Source organism: Heptranchias perlo, chromosome 11, assembly GCF_035084215.1.
Source record: "Heptranchias perlo isolate sHepPer1 chromosome 11, sHepPer1.hap1, whole genome shotgun sequence".
Taxonomy (NCBI): Eukaryota; Metazoa; Chordata; class Chondrichthyes; order Hexanchiformes; family Hexanchidae; genus Heptranchias; species Heptranchias perlo.
Window position 1 is genome coordinate 40,043,823 of NC_090335.1, and position 14,277 is coordinate 40,058,099.

Here is a 14,277-nt window from a genome sequence, read left to right on the forward strand (position 1 = left end):
TAATGGAAAAGGTGTCACGCACACTCTCCACAATAGCGGAGAGGATGGAGGAGTTCTACTCCAGCGCTAATGGATTGGTGGCACAGTTAGTGCAGAAACGTCTTCATTGGAGAGAGTGGCAGCCTCCATTGAGATTCAAGTGTGGCTCTCAAATGAGTCCATGCAGGCCATGACAACGGCCGTGCAGACTCTGGATGCCAACATGTCTGTTGCCTTAAACAGGCAGACAGAAACTTCATCCGTAACCTTAGAAAGTGCCACATCTCCTCACCAGACTGCTGTCCAGCAGAGTGGTAGAAGTGATGTTGCACGTCCCGGGAGAGGGATGATGGTGAAAGGGGACATGGAAGTGGGGACACCACTCAAAGCGCTCCACATCTCACCCATTGCTCCCCCCTCAACCAGTACCCGCAATGCTGCCTCCTCTCCCGACGTCCGAGTCTGCCCCTGCACAGGTGCAGGTGGAGCAGTCTTTGGCGAGGCCCTCACGGGCTCCAAAATCCAGAGGTCATAGGCCAAAAGCATCTCATCAATCAGGGCATGAATCTGAGCAACCTGCCACTACCTCTGCTGAAGCCGCGGGGGATGCACCAGACAGAAGTGCTAGGAAGAGGAAGGCTAAGGTTTTGTAAGAATATGCACAATGGTGTCTGACGGAATGGCATGTTTTTCATTTATATTTGTATTTTGTTAAATGCACATTAAATGCTGTAATTGTCACCACCACTGCTACGTCTTACCCATTCTTGAGTCCCTTTTGTGAAATCGCCCTTTCATGTGCTTCATCGTTAACGCCAAGACATGATGTCATCCATTGGGCGCGTGTACCATGAGTGTATGCGTAGTTAGGAACATAGGAATATAGGAACAGGAGTAGGCCATTCAGCCCCTCGAGCCTGCTCCGCCATTTGATAAGATCATGGCTGATCTGTGATCTAACTCCATATACCTGCCTTTGGCCCATATTCCTTAATACCTTTGGTTGCTAAAAAGCTATCTATCTCAGATTTAAATTTATCAATTGAGCTAGTATCAATTGCCATTTGCGGAGGAGAGTTCCAAACTTCTACCACCCTTTGTGTGTAGAAATGTTTTCTAATCTCACTCCTGAAAGGTCTGGCTCTAATTTTTAGACTGTGCCCACTACTCCTAGATTCCCCAACCAGCGGAAATAGTTTCTCTCTATCCGTTCCCCTTAATATCTAATAAACTTCGATCAGATCACCCCTTAACCTTCTAAACTCTAGAGAATACAATCCCAATTTGTGTAATCTCTCCTCGTGACTTAACCCTTGAAGTCCGGGTATCATTCTAGTAAACCTACGCTGCACTCCCTCCAAGGAGGATATGTCCTTCCGAAGGTGCGGTGCCCAGAACTGCTCACAGTACTCCAAGTGCGGTCTAACCAGGGTTTTGTATTGCTGCAGCATAACTTCTGCCCCCTTGTACTCTAGTCCTCTAGCCTTATTGATTATTTTCTGCACCAGTTCATGACACTTCAATGATCTATGTATCTGAACCCCTAAGTCCTTTTGGACATCCACTGTTTTAACTTTTTACCATTTAGAAAGTACCCTGTTCTATCCTTTCTTGATCCAAAGTGGATGACCTCGTATTTGCTTACATTGAATTCCATTTGCCACAGTTTTGCCCATTCACCTAATCTATCAATATCCCTTTTTAATTTTATGTTTTCATCTCAACTGCTTACAATGCCACCAATCTTTGTGTCATCGGCAAACTTAGATATGAGACTTTCTATGCCTTCATCTAAGTCGTTAATAAATATTGTGAATAATTGAGGCCCCAAGACAGATCCCTGTGGGACTCCACAAGTCACATCCTGCCAATGTGAGTACCTTCCCATTATCCCTACTCTCTGTCGCCTTTCGCTCAGCCAACTTCCTAACCAAGTCCGTACTTTTCCCTCGATTCCATGGGTTTCTATCTTATGTGGGACCTTATCAAATGCCTTCTGGATGTCCATATAAATAACATCCATTGACATTCCCCTGTCCACTACTTTAGTCACCTCTTCAAAAAATTCAATCAGGTTTGTCAGGCACGACCTACCTTTCACAAATCCATGCTGGCTCTCTCTGATTAACTGAAAATTCTTGAGGTGTTCAGTCACCCTATCCTTAGTTATAGGCTCCAGCATTTTCCCCACAACAGATGTTAGGTTAACTGGTCTACAATTCCCTGGTTTCCCTCTCTCTCCTTTCTTAAAAAGCGGAGTGACATGCGCAATTTTCCAATTTAAAGGGACAGTTCCTGAATCTAGAGAACTTTGAAAGATTATAGTTAGGGCGTCTGCAATGTGCTCACCTACTTCCTTTAAAACCGTGGGATGGAAACCATCTGGTCCTGGGGATTTGTCACTCTTTAGTGCTATTATTTTCTTCATTACTGTTGGTTTACTTATGTTAATTTTATTGAGTCCCTGTCCCCGATTCAATATTAGTTTTCTTGGGATTTCCGGCATGCTATCCTCTTTTTCTACTCTAAATTCTGACGCAAAATAATTATTCAACATGTCTGCCATTTCCCCATTGTCAATGACAATATCCCCACTTTCAGTTTTTAAGGAGCCAACACTGCTCCTGACCACCCTCTTTTTCCTAATGTAATTATAAAAGTTCTTCGTATTGGTTTTGATATCCCTTGCAAGTTTCTTTTCATACTCTCTTTTAGTAGCTCTTACTATCTGTTTTGTGACCCTTTGTTGATCTTTGTATCTTTCCCATTCGCCAGGATCTGTGCCATTTTTTGCCTTTTCGTATGCCCTTTCCTTATGTCTTAAACTGTCCCTTACCTCTTTAGTTGTCCGTGGCTGTTTTTTTTGGCAAATAGAGTTCTTGCCCCTCAGGGGTATAAACCGATTCTGTATCACGTTAAATGTTTCTTTAAACATTTCCCAACTGATCATCAGTCGTTTTACCCATTAACAGATTTGCCCAGTTTACTGTGGACAGTCTCTGTCTCATCCCATTGAAGTCGGCCTTGCCCAAGTCTAGAATCTTAGCAGCTGATTCACTTTTTTCCCTTTCAAACACTACCTTGAACTCCATCATGTTATGATCGCTATTGGATAGATGTTCATGCACAGTCAACCTGTTAACTTAATCTGGTTCATTACTCATTACTAAATCTAGTCTGGCTTGCCCTCTTGTTGCCTCTAGGACATACTGCTGTAGAAAACTATCCCGGACACACTCAAGAAATTCACTACCTTTCTGACAGTTGCTAGTCTGCTTTTCCCAATCTATGTGAAGGTTAAAGTCCCCCATTAAGACCACTATGCCTTTCTTACACGCTTGTCTAATCTCTGCATTTATACAATCCAGCACTTCAGAACTGCTGCCAGGGGTCCAATACACAACTCTCACTATAGTCTTAGATCCTTTCCTATTTCTCAATTCAGCCCATAAGCTCTTTGTTGGCTGCTTACCCCTCGTTATATCCTCCTTTATCATTGAAGTGATTTCATCTCTAATCACTAAGGCTACTCCTCCCCCTCTTCCATTTTCCCTATCTCTCCTGTAGACCTTATAACCTGATATATTTAGTTCCCAATCCTGACCATCCTGCAGCCATGTCTCAGTAATAGCTTTCATGTCATACCCTCCAATTTGAATTTGTGTCTGTAGTTCATTTAATTTATTCCTTATACTCCGTGCGTTTGTATATAGAACTCTTAGTTGGGCCACACACCCTAGCCTGACCTTTGATGCTGGATTAATCACTTTACACCTTCTAGTTTTCACTTTATCTGAAGTGCCTAAAGTACACTTTCTTTCTGCTGCTCTACACTTTTCCTTTTCACTTGTTCTTGAACAACTATTTGTACTATTTGTATTGTAAATTTCCCCTGGGTCCTCCCCGCTCTTGCTTCTCTCAACTTTACTCTCTTCTGACTCCCACTCAGGTTCCCTATCAGGTTCCCAGGTAGTTGAAGGATTGTTTGTACAATCAGAGAGGGGGAGGCTGGTGGCAGTTGTTCCAGGCAGCCTGAGTATTTCAATATCTTCAGGTTACAGATCTCATTATGAGAATCTGTTATATATGAGTGACTCCCTGGCATCTCGGGCAGCCATGTGCACCTTTGCTTTGGCGATGGGTTCCCCATCTTCATCCTCGTCCTCCTCCTCCTCCTTACCCTCATCTTCAATGTTGCCGGCAGATGAGGATGCTTCATGAGCGCATTCGAGCTCCTCTACCTGTAACCCTCTCTGTTGAGCGACGTTGTGCATGACACAACACACGACTATTATTCTACGCACCCTCGCCGATGAGTTATGAAGGGCTTCCCCAGATCGGTCCAGGCACCTGAAGCGCATCTTCAGCATTCCTACGGCTTGTTCAATCACAGACCTGGTGGTGATGTGACTGTTATTGCATCGCTGCTGTGGCTCATTGGTGGGGTTTCTCAGAGGTGTTATGAGCCACATCTGCAGGGGGTATCCCTTCTCTCCAAGGAGCCAGCCCTTACATCTGTCCTGTGCGTGGAAGAGGACCGGGATGTTGGACTTGCGCTAAATGAAGGAATCATGGCAGCTGCCTGGGAATTTGGCACACACCTGCAGAAATCTCTTCCGGTGGTCGCAAACCAGCTGCGCATTGATGGAGTGATATCCCTTTCAATTGATGAACAGTCCTGGCTCTTGTGGAGGTCCTCATATTGCTACATGTGTGCAATCAATTGCACCCTGCACCCGTGGGAAGCCAGCCAGAGAATGGAAACCCTCTGCACTCTCAGTCTGGCTGATGTCATCAATGGGGACGTTGACGTCATCAGATGCCCTGGCAAACAAGCCATCCGTAATCGGTCGTAAACACCGATGTCACCGGTGGTGCCCTGGAAAGAAGTTGAGGGCAGTGGTGATTTTAACTGTAACGGGCAATGCGTGACCACCAGGCCCAGCCGGGAGCAGCTCTGTATGAATGAGCCTGCAGATATCTGCGACCACCTGGTGACTCAATCTGAGCCTGCATAGGCACTGCTCCTCAGAGAGGTCCAGGAATCTCAGCCTCCGCCTGTACATCCTTTCACGTGGGTAGTGCCTCCTGCGACTTCAGCCCTTCTCTGCTCTTCTGCAGGTCCTTGTGGCGCACCTCTGTCTTGTGCACCCGCAACTCTCAGAACTGCACGCCTTGCCTGCCGCCTCCTCCTCAGATGTACTGTTGAATAAATCCATTGAGCCCCCCATTCTGATGTTGTCAATTTGAGGGTGTCCAAAATGTAGGTGACTATGTCTGAACACTAGACTTCTCGGTCTGAACAAAGAAATCTCAATCTAAACACAAAGAACTCCCAGCCAAAATTTTGTCTGAGAGAACCGATTGCCCTGCTGCAAAAACTCACCTTTTCTTCACGTGTCAATCAGTGGTTTAAAGATCCAAATGAGGGTCAGCTGCAACTCGCCTGTTTCCATGGCATGTTTCAGAGACCACTGGAGAAACGTTCAGGGAAAATTAAAATGGTTTGTCTGGCTCAATACACAAAGATTTAAACGCCTTAAATGGTTCAGCAACATTAATTGGCCCTTTAAATATCAGCCCGACCCCTTTAAGTGCTGGCGGGACATCTGGGTGTCTGTTGCATCCGTCTGGGTCAAACCCAGAAGTGGGCGCGTTGGAGCCGGGATGCGGTCCTGCTCCGAAATCTTGTTATTTTAACTGCCCATCCACTCCCAACCCACCCATTCTTGGGGGTTAAAATTGAATCCAGTTGCTCACCAAATTGGAGTAGGGCTCATTGTATATTGATAGTGAGATTCACAGGAAGGTTTCAACCTTGAACCCCAGTTTGTGATGAGTTAGCTAAAATCAGTCGGGCAGAGTTTTGGGTACTGCAATTAACCTCAGCAACCTTGTGTGAGGGAGGGGGAATTGCGGGGGGGGGTGGGCGGTGCGGTAGGGAATTGACCCGATGGAAATGTACCTGTTGATGCTGGGTGAGGACAGAATCAGACTTCCTGTGATACCATTCATAGTTAAATAACCTGCTGACATTCACTGTTAAGGCTCACACATGAATAGTGGTCACTTGGGGAGTACTAGAAGGCAAATGGTACTTTTGGAACCTCACCTTAGCAAAAAGTCGAAGCTTTCAGGAGAAGAGGAAGGGGGAGATCAAAAATGGAGGAAAGATTTTGCTTTTAAAAAGTCCTATATAACTGAAGAAATTGAGACATATCAGGGTGTGGATTAATTTAAGTATGTCTAGTGATGCATCACAGTTAACCACAATCCCCTGGTGCTTAATTGATTGCCGTAGGGAGTCAGGAGGAACTTCCCAGAGTTTTTCCTGAAATTAGCCACAAGTTTTTCTTCTCTATATTTGCCTCTTCAGGAGTTAGCAGGACCAGCTGTTGAGGATTGTGCATAAGGTTGCATCTTTTAATAGATATAGTGTGAGTACAGAAGGATCAGAAGGTCTTTTCTTGGCTTTCTTTTGACATTGTCTGGGGTTTCTGAGGAAAACACCACCTAATATTACTTCTAATTTCAATCTTAGACATGCAGCAATGTGGAATAATCAATGTGCAATATGGTTCAATGGCCTTTTGTGAAATGCTATACAACATTGACTGCTATTGAGGAATACAGCTGTAAGTTGTGGGGTATTGAAGCCATTATTGTACACTTATGATCACTTATTGCAACCCAAGGGACAATAAATCAACAATCAAAACTTGGAAATGTCAACGTCAGGCCATTGCATTACTAACTGATTAGATATCCTCTGCATTTTTGATACTGTGGCTCAGTGGGTAGCACTCTCGCCTCTGAGTCAGAAGGTTGTGGGTTCAAGACTCACTCCAGGGGCCTGAGCACAAAATCCAGGCTGATACTCCACTGCAGTACTGAGGGAGTGCTGCACTGTCAGACGTGCCGTCTTTTGGATGAGACGTTAAAACCGAGGCCCCGTCTGCCCTCTCAGGTGGGCATAAAAGATTCCATAGCACTATTTCAAAGAAGAGCAGGGGAATTCTCCTTGGTGTCCTGGCCAACATTTATCCTTCAATCAACACTACTAAAGCAGACTATCTAGTCATTAGCACATTGCTGTTTGTGGGAGCTTGCTGTGCACAAATTGGCTGCCGCATTTCCTACATTACAACAGTGACTACAGTGCAAAAAAGTACTTCATTGGCTGTAAAGCACTTTGGGACGTCCTGAGGTCATGAAAGGCATTATATAAATGCAAGTCTTTCTTTAGCTTTCAGTATTATCATCGACAGAAGGATGGGCTGATGTACTGTCTGATCAGTGTCTGCGAGCTTCTGAATCCTATTATAAGGAATGGTTTATGATTGCCATATGTCACCCACTTTAATGCATCTCCCTCTGGAATTTATTTGAGGACTAAATCAATTACTTATAAAAAAGGACACATATCTCTTACCCACTAACTATATTTTAATAAAGAAATGTACCCTAATAATTAAAAGAATATCTCTTAGCTGCAAATATTCTATGTTATGGTATTTTTTATAATAAAAATATACATTTAAAGTTTTACTTTCTTTTTTATAAAGTACTTCATCAGTGTCTGACTTAGGAAGGCTCTTTTAAAATAAACTGTAAAAAAACAATAATTCTCTCAATTGTTTATACAACTCATTGCAACAATTCAGAACTAAAATACAGAATCAGATAGTGCACTGTGTAGATAAAGCTCCTGAGAAGCTCCTTGGGATATTTTACTATGTTAAAGGTGCTATATAAATACAAGTAGTTATTGTTGTTGATAAGCCTTGCAACAACAAGTTATGTCATGTGGTTTGTTAGGTCTGAAAATTGCAACTGGACCATGCAAGCCATTTCTGCTGCTTCCCTCCCAACCCCCACCACAACACCCTCTCCCAAACATGGACGCACTGATCTTTAAAACTTCTTTAAAATCTTGTATATTGCATCTGTCCATAAGGTCATCCTCATCTTCTATAAACTCACTGCCACTATTCATAATGGATCTGGCAGACTCAGTGATGTCACCATTACCCTACAGATGGACACTACTATTATTTTTAGGTTACTGTCATTACCCAGGAGGCCACTATTACTCTCATGGAGATCACTACGCCACAAAGATGACCAGTTCACTGCCACTGTCCGCAGTGCACCAACATTTTTCTTGAGGCTATTGCCTTCCTCACTGAAGGTATCATCACTGCTCATGAGGATCTACATTTTCATCATTGACAAAGAATCCACCATTGTGTATGATTTTATCACCACCTTGCCAAACCTTTTTGTCATCATTCACAAGGTTTCTAGTGTGGATATCATCCTTGATGGGCCTATAAACTTGCCACATCCATCTACAAGGATGCTACAACCAGCCAGCTGGGTAGTTACCAACTTTTCTGGTTTAAATTTCAGGCTTCTCAGGCACTAGGTCCATTTTTGCAGCTTCCTATCTTGCAAAGTATATATTCAAAGCAAACTGTTTTTCTGATGGTTACTTCATACAAGAAGTAGCTGTCAGAAAGTTAACTTCGGGCAATTTATCCGAGGTTTCAGTGAGTTTTGTAATCATCAGAACTGCCAAGAAGAATCAAATGCATTGTATTAAGCTAAATTATTTTTCAAAGCACTTTACACCCACACTGCATGACAGAAGCAGTCTGAGAAGCAGTGATCACGATCCAAAATCTTTAGAATTAGGCAAAAGCATTTTGTAGCTCTGCTAAAAGTTTCTGACTGAATCACAAATGAGTAATTTCAGGTAGGTGGCATAATGTCTAGCAGAATAGCGGGACTTCCAAAGGCAACAGTTAGAAATACGCTTCATTCCCGAGGCACCTCATTCTCATGCAAAGAAAAAAAATGACAAAACAACAGAAATGTCAGAGTTTCTTTCCAGCACAAAATGATCATTGCTTATATCAAAGCATGTTCTCAGAGACCCTTTATATACACATATATATATATATATATATCTATATATATCTGCAAGTTCATCTCTTGTCGCATTGCTCACTTGTTTCTCTTTCTGTAACTGTGTCTCCCTTCCTGCTCTCAAAATTTTTCTGAGTTCTTCTCTATCCCTTGCTTTGTCTTTCTGTTTATGTCCCACTCTTTTTCTCTCTGAATGGCTCTTGCACTTTTCTCACCATGGTGTTTGTATCTTTCTTTTCATGTGCAATTCTTTTTCTTACTCCCTCCCTTTCTATAAGTTTTATCCTTTGTTCTATTTCCTCTTCTGACTGTCTCCGAATCTCTCTATGGCTTGCATTTGTTCCTTCACTGATGCACTCAATGTTTATGTGTTACCTTTGTTAAAGCCCAGGGAACACAATAAGATGGCAGCCCACATGTATCAGGTCGTGATTGGATGCCGACTTCAGATGGCGACACGCTGTCTGGAAGCATTTGCAACACAAGTGAGAGAGAAATTGATGTGTTGGGTCTAGGGGCTAAGGCCAGTGAGAAATGAGGGAGATGGGGCTTGAGATGGATGGAGTGGGTAGACACAGCAAGGGGCTGAAAGAAAACAGGTGGCTTGAGGCTCAGGCCCAGTTTTCAGAGTGGATTGGGTGGGGGTGGAGGGGGAGTGTATGAAATCTGTTAGTGCTCAAATAGGGAGAGTCCTGGAGTATGACAGCACATGGGTGGTGGGGTTTAGCAACATTCAGGACCTGACAACATTCAGGGGAAGGGATAGACCTGGAAATGGGAGAGCACAAGCCCAGATGGGAGCAATAGGATCCAGGCATGTACTCTAGATGGAGCAGGAGCAGGAAAGTATGAGGCCAGAAAATGGCCTGAAGATGAACTTGGAGAAGCAATGCTGGCGCAGGGGAGGGTTTTATTACCCTCCACAATGGGTGACCAGTACTCAGGGTAGAAATATCAACACTGAGGGGCACTGATGTTGCCTGGATGCAAATTTTTTAATTGTGTGGGTTTAATATATGGGGTGTAATTTTACACTCTGACTGAGCTCCTAGCGAGGAGACAAGGGTAAGCATGTAGATGAGGAGGAGCAGGGCCAGAGCCCCCCCCCCCCCCCCCACCCTTTTAAATGGAATGAACCGTTTAAGTCATGATGTTTAGCCTTTGCTCCACCCACTTTCTAAATTTTCCGTCTCCTCCTGGTGTATCTGTCCTATTACTGGCAGGACTCACATTTGTTTCTGATGGGGTCAGAGTCCTTGGAAATCAGCAGATCGAAGTCCTACCCTCTATAATTCTGCTGGTGCATCAGAGACCCAGGAATTTCAGTGCTATTTACTTCTCATTCTTTTAGGTTGTACAATCAAAATGCTCAGCCATTAATGACACAGGACTGCTTATTTTGGGAAACACATTTTGTACTTCAAAATTAAATTCCAGTTTTGGAAAAACTAACTCTTTAATTGGAAAGCTGTTAAATTATGTTGCAGGTATACCTTAGGTCCTGGTTTTGACAGTGGTATCTGCTTTTAGAGTGATGCAAGCAGCCAGCACTAAGTTACAGCAGGAGACCAGGAGAACCATTATGGAATGTCAGGGCCTAAAGTATTGACAGTGCACTGGTTGGAGTTTTACTACAACTACTGTGAACTGAAATGGTGGTGTGGGATCAATTTATTGAGGTGATATATTGCCTCTGATAAAGCATCTGAGCACAAATCGATTTCTCATAAACTGCTGTTATGCTGCAGATCCTGAATGATGGCAACGTGGAAACCATGTTAAATTGCTTCAAAGGTATCTCTTCCCTACACACATGTACCCACTCACCAGGGTCTGCAAACCAAGAAGGTCTTAGAAAAATTTTCTGACTATCAATGCATCAGAAAGCTGTGCTCCTCCCAGAGACTATTGGGGAAATATGTCAATCGCTGGCTGAAGACCTGCAGCCCAGTTGCACCAGGAGAACATCAGTGTCTGTGCCAGTAAGGTCGTCGCTACCTTGAAATTCTTGGCAACTGGATCAGGTGGCTTTTGCCACATTAGTCAGGCAGCAGCTGTTCATTGCATCAAGACAATCAATGATGCTCTATTCAGGAGGTCTATACAGTTCATACTCTTCCCAAGCAAAGAGAGAGAGCAATCCAGTTCTACAGACTGGAAGAGTTCCCACAGGTGCAAGGAACAATTGACAGAATACATGTGGTACTTAAAGTCCCATATGACAACCCCCTCAACTTTATGAACAGGAAAGGCTTTCATTTTATTAACATGCAATTAGTGTGTAATACCAATCACCTTACCCTGTGTGTGAATGCCAGATATCCAGGAAGCTGCCATGATGCTTTCACCATGTAACAATCCACCACCAGCCCTCATGACTTGGAGCCATGTATCAGGATGGTAGGTTGGTGATCAGGGCTGTCTCTTGCAGTCATGGCTTTTGACTCCAATAAGACTTTCACAGACAGAGTAGAAAACATGAGGTCCATGCCACTACAAGAAGTCATTGAACAGACTATGGGCACTCTATTCTCATTTTAGATGTCTGAATAAATCTTTTGAAGTCACAAACCAGAGTCTCAAGAACTATTGTAACTTGCTGTGTACTACATAACATCGCAATGAAGAAAGGCTTGTTGCTTTTGGAAGCTAAAGGGGATTATAATGAAAAGGTGATGGAACGGCCTCCCTCCCCACAGCAGGATGCACAGAAAGGACAGGACATGGGATAGGAAACCAGCAGCGAGCAACTAGAGAAAGAAAACAACCGATAAAGGTTCACTCATCAAATAAAGTCACTGCATACCTGCCGTTCTCCTCTATATGCTCACAAAGTCCATCAACCTTGTAATCATCTAAACCTCTAAAAGTTGAAAGCATACACTATAATTAACTCAGCACTTTATGAGTACAAGCTGTGTTTAATTTGCAGATCAACATTTGCCAAAAAGTGGCAAAAATTCCAGGCAAACCCTATATACAACTATTTCTTGACGCTGTGGGCCCGATTTTACCAGGGGTGCGGGTACTCGGCGGGTAGGCCAGCGGGCGTGTTTTCGGTGAAATTAGTGGGTTGCCCGCGCGATCGTAGCAGGCAACACACTAATTGGATCCACTTATCTGCTCCTCCGGGTTCCCCGATGCTGATCTGCGCGTTGGGCGGGCTGCGCATGCGCAGTAAGATCTGTCAGCTGGAGGCGCTCTATTTAAAGGGGCAGTCCTCCACTGACAGATGCTGCCACAAACAGCAAAAATTACATCATGGAGCAGCCCAGGGGGAAGCTGCTCCCAGTTTAATGATGCCTCACCCCAGGTATCATTAGATGGGGTGAGGAGGAGGGGGAGGACAGAGATCTTCCACCCGGCGGGCGGGAGGAAGCGGCCCACCTCTGCCACCAAGAAGGCCTGGCTCGAGGTGGCAGAGGGGGTCACCTGCGCCACAAACATATCGCCCACCTGCATACAGTGCAGGAGGCGCTCCAATGACCTCAGTAGGTCAGCAACAGTGAGAACACGTAGTCTTTCCCCTACACTACGCCTGCCACAACACTGCCCCCACCCCACATCTCCTTCGGCACTGCCAACACTACTCTGTCACATGACCCCTCATACCCACTCAAACCCCATCCTCATCTTACCTGCACCTACTCACCTCGCCAGTACTCACCCCGCCACTACCACTCAACCCAATCCTCATACAATCTCATGGCTCTATCCCATAGTCAGCCTCTCGTGCATCTCTCTCACGGCCAGCCTCACTCAACCTGCCACCATCTGTGCTGCAGCCACAGGGCATGCATCACATATGTGCAGTAGGCAGCGTAAGGCAAACGTGTCGTGAGCATGAAGGGGATGCACAAGGGTGTTTGAGGGATTGTCATGGTTCTTACTTCTATTGAATTAAAGAACAACTCACATCACACATTATATTGGCACCACTACTGCCATGTCTTCGCGAATCCTGTTCGGTTTGTGCAATAATGCCCGCTCCTGGGTATCCCTATGAGGACCCACCACTGATGCCATCCAGTGTGTCACTGCAGAGTGGGTGTAGGTGTATTTGCAGGGTTCTTCTGCGCAGACGACTGAGAGACATCAGGGATGTCCCCGGTTGCAGCCTGGAAGGCTGTGGAGCAGAAGTTCGGGAGGGCAGTGGTGACATTGACAGCGACAGGTAGGAAGATGGTGCACGGGCCAGCCAGGAGCAGCTCGGCATGAAAGAGGCTGCAGATGTCCACGACTACATGTCGAGTGACTCTGAGCCTCCGTGTGCACTGCTGCTCAGAGAGGTACAGGAGGCTGAGCCTCGGTCTGTGGACCCTGTGGCGAGGGTAGTGCCCTCTGCGACGCATCTCTCTCTGCGGTTGCCCTCCCTCCTGCTGTACAGGTGGATGTGTCACAGCACTGTGTTGTGGAGCTCCACGTGTCAGAGGTGGACGGCGTGGATGGCGAGGCTAGTGATGCTGTTCGCCCTCCGAGGGGGTCATGACTGCAGCTACGACGGCCCCCATCCGCAATATGGACATCTGAGGGGGTCCGCAAGGTAGACACATGTCTCCGGACCCCGGGGTGAGTGTGCAGGTTGGTGACTTTGACCGTCAGGAGGTGGGTGGTGGAGGCCACACTTTGTCCCAAGTGACAGAGCGGCCTCCTGCAATGGGTGAGGGTCTCCCCCCCCCCTGTCAAATGGACCTTTGCAGCTGCCACAGGCTGACGGCTGCAACACGTCCAGTTCAACCAGGACTGTTTCCCCCAGTGTGTGAAACAGTCCCATGTTTCTCCAAAATCACACACAGTCCCTTAATCAGGTCAGTTAATGACCTGAACAAGCAAAATAAATACACTCAAGTGGCATCCCGCTGGCTTTAATTGCCTGCGGGATTCCCACCAGCGGGGGCTACGCACGCACCCCCGCACGTCATCGGGGAACCCGGAAGTGGTCGGGATCGTGGCGCGATCCGGTCACGTGCCTGGATATCGAAATTTTCGGGGCCCCCCCACTGGAAACCCACAGGAAACCCGACGGTAAAATCGAGCCCTGTGTCTCCCCCTTTTGCCAGTTAATTTAATTGCTCTAGCTCCTGATCTACTACTCCCCTTCAGTGAGACAAGGTTGAGTGTTGAGTGACTGGGATTGTTTCCCTGTAGTCTTAAAGGCCTGAGATGGCTTTTGTCTCAGGAAAGCAGTTGTTTCAGAGAGGCCAATTTCTGGCAGCCTAACTCTTACAGTGGCAAGGGCTTCCAGACCCATGTCTGAAGCTCCCTCCTATGTAGGCATTGGAGAAGAGCCTTAAGGAATCAGGGTTAATGCCACTTTTCAGAGAGACAGCAACATCTGCGCCCACTCCATGCAGCCCACTAGTGCTG